We start from the raw sequence: 7,340 nt of genomic DNA, 5'->3' as shown, positions 1-7,340 counted from the left end.
TCAGAGATGGCAGCAGGAAGCTTTGGTGATGGTTTATCTTTCCCATAAAGTGGAACTCCCAAAGATTTGTAGAACGGGTAGACTTTGACTTCTTCCTTTTTTAGTTTGTGCTTCTTACCCAAGACGTTCTTAACATCTGTGGATTAAAACACAAAGTTACACACAATTCAGTATTGGTAGCAGTTACATTTATGAATCATAGAACATACTTTCAGAATAAACTGCAGTAATTAAAATGTAGGGCAGGTTAACTACCTTGATGGTTCTTAAATGTGACGACACCAGATTGTTCAGCTTCATTCAGTTGAACATCTTCCACGTCTCCCCCTTTATTCTCAAAGTACAGGCACAGCATGTCTTCACTGCAGTCCAAAACCCCTTCCACCATGATCTGTTTTGTGGTCTCAAGGGGTCGAACTGATAAGTTCTTCTTTGTAAACATCCGATTTTGAGGACATCTTTCTATAAATTCGTTGTTATCTATGAAAAATGTTAAATTACATGAAATTTCAAGTTGTTCCACGTGTCATTTTACAAACGAACTAAGTTGGTACCTTTTTCACTCTTGAAAGTGGCAACAGCAGAGGAGATGTCAGGGATCAGTTCCAGGTTGTAGTCCTGGGAGGAAGTCGGAGAGCTTAGGTCTCTCAAAATGTTCTCCACAAGCATTTCCAGGAATTCTGAGGTCACAGACTCTGGAATATTCCCTAAAACAGCTGACTTGGAGCACTGCTCCTCATCATCTGAATCACCACCGTTGCCTTTTGGACCTGTTTGACCTTCATCCACAGGTTTGGAATCTTGAACTGTTGACTGTTTAATGGTCCCTGCGTGGTCTGCTGTTATTGAAAAATGAATTAGTAAAAACCTGTGACATCCTCCTGACTACCAGTAGTTCATTTTTGTTCTCTGTAGAGAACATTTGTAAACTTGAATATCTCCCACCCTCTGCATTCTACTGAATTAATTCATTTTGGTATCCAGAGAGGACATTTAGGGCTTTTCAATGATACTACATTGGAAGAGGTTGGACCTTTGTATGTACCTATTTCTAATTCATAAAAATGGCGTTCATCAGTAATAACACAATTTATCGGAAAATACAAAGTAAGTGCATAAAACTTTTTATTGTGCAAATTTTGGTTTAAAATTTTGTTGGAATATTCTAAATAAGTCTTTTAGCAGCATATTAAAACATTCTATGAATTATTTTGACTGTATTTTACTGTAGTATTTAAAAGTTGAAAAATTGTCCTCTGTAGTGGACACATCATATTTCAAAAATAAAAACATTTTTTCCAAAAAAAATATTTCCAGTATTCTAATTACCTTACAAAGAATGTGGGATTTTAAAAAAATGGTGATTGGACAATATGTTTTTTCCTGGTAGTCAGGAGGATATGAATGAATTGGAACCAAATTCCATATTTGTTGATGAGCGGAGGAGAAAGCATCTATTAGCGGCACCATCTAAGTATGACCTGAAACTTTAAAAAAATAGTGATAATTTTATCTTTTGTAATTATTGTTTGAGATGCAAGACAAACGGGTTAATAAAACTGCAACTTTACAGGTTAACTAAATCCTAGAAACTGCCTTTTATCAACAATCACAGAGAGAATCAGTAGTACAGTAGTACAACATCCAAAGTAAATAAGAAGAATCGGCTTTATTGGTAGAGATTGTATCCACAAATACAATGTGTTGTTGGTTTTTTAAGCACTCTTGTGCCAGGCATAAAGTAGAAGTAGAAAACTCAAGTTTTAGCATGATGGTCCAGTTAAATTAGAATTGAGCAATTTAAAGTATCTACATCTTGAAATTAAAAGTCAAACTGTTTGTTTTTCACACACTGACAATTTCAGCCAGTATGCACAACTTCAAGTACCTGAAAGTGTCAGTGAATTTTTTTATTCATCCAGGAGTTAGATTTTATTTTATTGACTAATAACCATTTTTATTCTTGTTCTTCATATTTACTTATAATAATCATGCATTTAATTGAATGGCACATATCTTGAAATTCAAGATCACCTCACATCATCTAACATAAAATCAAATAGAACATTAAAAACAAAAAATACAAACATTTTAAAATGTATGTATTGGTTTAATAAAACAGTGCAGTTGTGATCAGAGGACATAAAGTTGTTTAAAGAGATGTGTTCTGAGTTTGGATATATGTTACATACTGGTTCATGTACATGCATGCAGGTGTACCTAAAAACAATTTTTGCCATTATGTTTTAAAATAATTAATAGAACTAGTCCTATATATTAATAGTTTGTATACTTATATTTAGGTACCTCGAAATATTTTTAGAGTACAGAAAGAAAGACGACGTGGAAATTAGTAAATCCCATCATTTATAAGAAATTAATCAAAATATTTTCTTCATGGATACTTACACTTTTTGTTGCCTTTATCAGATGAATACTCCTGTTTGAAATAAATTTCACAAAGTTTTTAGACATTTTATTATGAACAATACTGATGAAAATTACATTCATTGACTAGTTAGAAAAAAGACATCAAGGTCAAAAGGTTTATTCTGTAAAATATCCTCAAACTCATAAAGAATTATAAAGAAAACAAATTTAGGAAGGACACCAGGCAGCACCGTCTTGGATTTCTGACATGACTTCAAGGAAGCATCTGAGGTAATTATATCAAACATGCATCACTAAGTCCATATCTTACTCCTATGAAGAACTCTGAAATCTGAGGTGGCTTACACAATGGACTCAGTTACACCAGTTCTGCTGGGAGGAATGGAGCAGAACTCCAACAAACTATTGGGAAGTTTGTGGAAGGACGCCCAAAAGACTTGACTCAAATCATAAGGTTTAAAACACAATTATCCCTGACACTGATCAAATTTATATAAACTTTTGAATTTGAATTTGAGGAAAGTTACAAAAAAATCTCTGAAAATATTCTATGATTTCTGCCATGTAGCAAGTAGGAGTAATTTTGGTAATTCTAACCTAATACACTTAAGGGACACTTAAGGAAGGAGAAACTGTCTCGAAACGCCACTATATGGTGAACTGTTTGACATTTTTATCTTTTCTTTTTTTAAATTTTTTTTATTGTAGTGTTTCTCAAATTTTTTCAGGCTGAGGACCATTTAACCCATTTAGCAAAGAGTCACGGATTACCTATCCTGAAATTTCCCCTGCAATATATGATGGAACCTGAAATGATAATATTAGTCCTTGTTCCTTTTCCTTGTTCATCGTAATGAGAAGAGTGGTGCTGTTTGGTAAATATGACTAGCCACGACATGAACAGGTCTACTTGGGCATTTTGAGTTATTTGTAGATTCTGAAAGTGTCTAAGCTTCCCAATGATGTCAAACACATGGAAATAATAAAAAAAAAAAATGTTTTTTACTACCAAGTGTTATGTGCAATAATAACCACTTTAGTTGTGGTTTAGAAGCACAACTAAAGAAACATAGACTTAAGTTGCTTTAATAGAAACAAAGAATACTTTTCTCCAATATTGAATATAAAAGTAATTAACTGATTTCTATCAATTGTATTTATTTATTGTATTCATTTAATTTTATTTAATATTTTTAATTAATTTAAAATAACAATTGCTGTTGACCTAAAAGCAGAGCATCATTCTTTACCAAGCAAAGTCATAAGAAACAAAGAACAGTTCTGACCAGGGGCGCGGTAAAGGGGGGGAAAGTGATAACAATTCTAGGGGCCCTGACCAACAGGGGGCCCTCCACAATTTAATTGTTTATTTTTTTGTTCATAGAAATTAAAAAAAAAATTGGGGCCCTGTCAATTACAAAATTAATAATAGTGTATTTTCAAAGATTGTTTTTAGCAGTAAACATTTAATGTTTCCACTCCCAGATCATAAAACACACATCCATATTTGCTCTGAACCCCCTCTATCTGTGTTAAATGGTTCGTTCCTGCTTGGAGCCGCTTCAGAGTGACCCTGTTAGCTGCAGACAGTAGGAAACACAAACGATTGTGGCAGTTACTGTCTTGCTAAGAAAAGTTATAAAATCAGGTTTTCAAAAAAAAAAGGGAGGGAGAGAAAGAAAAAGGCAAGAGTGTTAATTTATAACCCAGTTTTTGTCCAAGAGAGGTGGGTAGACTGTGTGAAATTATCAAACATTTAGCATAATTATCTTAGCTACAGACTATTGTTTGCCTCCATTTCATTAGCATTTAATGAATTAAGGAAAAAAATTACCAACATATTCATATATTTAACTTGTACCTTTTACCATTTAACAATAGGCGAGTCAGTCAGCAGCAGCTCTAACCCACGTCCCTCATGACCCGTCCTCTTCTGAGTGAAATTGAAGCGGAAGTATGTAACTTTTATATAAATATTTGTTTCCACATATTTGTTAAAACTGTCATTATGTTGTGAGAGTATTGTATGAGAGGTAATCTGTGAAAAATGTATTTCCTCTGCCTTCTCCCAGTGCTAGAAACCAGTCAGTACCAGGAGTTTTAGTGCTGTCAATTACAATCTCACGTGGTGCTGCTCATCCTTCCTCCACCTCGATTTGTGCCGTGCTGCAGCTAGCATAGCACAAAACTGTGAATGCTCAGTTTAGTTAGTATATCTACCAATGACTGCAAATAAATGGTTTCTTGAAGTGATAAGTTGTTTCTCCACCATTAGCACATTTAGAAGTGAGTGAATGAGGCTAATTGACAGCACTAAGAGTGTCCTCCTGGTTCTGATTGGCTGTTTTGGTCAGAACAGTGCATTACTTCAACCAGTAATAGTAATTCAGGAAGGAGATGGAGGAGCTTGATTGTTTTCTCAGATTATCTGTCTCATAACAAACTGCTACAACATCGTGACAGCTTTAACAAATATGGAGAAAACATTTTTATTAAAGTTATGTACTGCAGCTTCAATAAAATGCAACTACATAGCGTTTTTGAGAAGTCTGGATTTTTATGGATATTTTGCACGTTGCTTTTGACTGTTGCTCATGGGGAGAGACATTTCAGTAAACTAATAGAAAAAATGTAAGCAACCTACTTGCATACTGGATGTGGACTGTTGGATGTTAAATTAATGAGCAGTAAATATTGTGCTAATTATCAGTATTGAACCAAAGAAATCAAGGCAGATGCCAGGCTTTAAAATTGTGACGCTTTTTATGGGTCAAATAGACTCAAAGAATTGTAACAGCAGGGGCGCGGGGAGAGCCCAACCAAATTGTTTGTCAGGGAACCCACGATTCCTAGCGGAAAAATGGATGGATGGAAACAGCTAGCTTAGTTACCAGTGGTTAGACGCGTACCTTGTATGCGTCTAACCACTGGTGCGGTTAGGTGAGAGGTTGGAGAAGGAGTTAGCAGGACACATTTGTGACCCCCCACAAAGTGTGGTCACATTTGTTTGGTTTAATTGTGATCTTAATTTAGGATTTGACCCTGTTTTAAAATTTGTAAATCAATGTCACGCAGTAGCATAAATGCGCCGCTAGATGGCAGAAGTGGGACATTACGGGACTGACGGTGCAACATTTCTGTATAGAAACAAAGCTCTCCTCCATTCGGATGAGAGCTACCAGCGCAGCAACACCGTCTCCTGTGACTCACTTCTTTCTCCTGTTAAAACAGGTTATTTGGATCTGCCCGCCTGTCCCTCCACCTGGGACCTGCAACACACTGTTGAAGTTTTCCACACTTTCAATTAATTTCACTTCTTCCATGTAAAGCCAGATCTCCACGGTACTAAACATTATGTTCTCATACATGAGAAAAGTAACGTTTACCTCTATGCACCTCATCATCACTGATGTTCTCTGCAACAATGTGGAAGACTAGATCTTCTTCTGTACAATAATACAAAGGAAAAAGGGAATAGGATCCCCCTGGTGGTAAAACATACTCATCTCTAGGAACCAAGCAGTATGACTGTTACAACGTTCTCCATAATGCAGTATTTTATATCCTTCTAATTATACTAACTTATAAATTATATGAACGTTAATCGTCTTACCTTGTAAAAAGGGTTCGCTGCAAATCTGTGATTACATCGAGGCCTGACAGTTATTATGATTGACGGCTGTTTTCCATCGCTGCCGTATCTTTCCTCATTAAGAGTTATACAATAAAATTACAAGTTTGGTTTTCTCCCCTGTTTATGCAGCCTACCGCCCAGCACCCTGTGACCATTTTTATTGTGAAATCAACTAATATTATCACATCTGATAGCGACATTAGGCTACCTAGGGTTGCTACCTTTCAGAAATAAAAATAAGGGACGCCCACCGCGGCGCGGCGCCCAACTCATGTGGTGGGACGTATGCTACAGTGACAGACATTATTTTATGGAGGTGTTTTTTGTTTTTAAAAAGTGATCCATAGAGCAATCGTTCATGCATAGAGGTTGGTTAGAGTACCTCAGAATTATACTCCAATCAGAGTAGCATACCTGAAACACATTTAATTAAACAAGTGTAAAAAGTATTTGGTAAACTCCTCAAGTACTGAGTAACTGATCATCATTTATAGAAATACGGAATAAATCGCGTCCCGTATTGCGGGACGCAACATTTGACAGCCAAATACAGGACGATTTAGTATTTTACGGGACAGGTGGCATCCCTAAAGCAACCAAATGTGCGTTTTTTGAGAGGCTTTACAGGAGCGCATAGGTTGTTTTGACGTCCATCATGGTAGAGCAGGCCGAGTTTCGAAGAGAGTGACATCACGTGCAAAGGGTCAGTAGTATTGTAGCATCATCTTTAGTGAAATATAAGCATAATTTTGAGCGCTTCTGCACCGATGCCATGTTGTATATTTTTTTAATTCAAAATATTCATTGTGTAAAATCACATAACTACATCTAAAGTTATTGGAACCGACAAGCAGAATCAATAGGCAGATTAACGATTCCAAGCCAGTCTGTGAGGCGGATTATTAACTGATTTCCAACTATTTTGCTCTCACCTGCTCCATTTTCCCCTCTGAAGGAAGGTGAACTGTCATCTTTAATGCCCCATTATCAGATGAGAAGAGATTAGATGTAGAAGGTGCATCAGTGGTCTCCTCTTGTTTTTCCTCAGGCAAAAATTGGTCTACTTCTAAATTCTGTTGTTGTAATGTGAGCATTACACTGGTTATCACTTTGGTTGCATCAATAATCTCGTCCACAAAGCCAGTTACTTTCAGAGCTTTCTTCTTTTGGTCGTAAGACAGTTTGAGTTCTGGGTACACTTGCAGGAGTTTATCCTGAACACCATCTTGAGAAAGGATGTGGAACATGGATGGTGACACATTGATCTCTTGAGTTTTACTTAATTTCTCCCTTCGGACCCTTTCCTTGATCCTGT

The 7,340-nt window shown here is 36.3% G+C and overlaps 1 pseudogene; it reads right to left on the bottom strand.

Annotated features, from left to right (window-relative positions):
* The window catches only part of LOC103461839 (poly [ADP-ribose] polymerase 14-like), an 18,495-nt pseudogene that overhangs the window by 6,797 nt on the left and 4,358 nt on the right, over positions 1-7,340 (bottom strand).

This window comes from Poecilia reticulata, linkage group LG2 (assembly GCF_000633615.1).
Source record: "Poecilia reticulata strain Guanapo linkage group LG2, Guppy_female_1.0+MT, whole genome shotgun sequence".
Classification (NCBI taxonomy): domain Eukaryota; kingdom Metazoa; phylum Chordata; class Actinopteri; order Cyprinodontiformes; family Poeciliidae; genus Poecilia; species Poecilia reticulata.
Note: the sequence above shows the minus strand (reverse complement) of the source record. Positions and strands in the feature narration are given on the sequence as shown.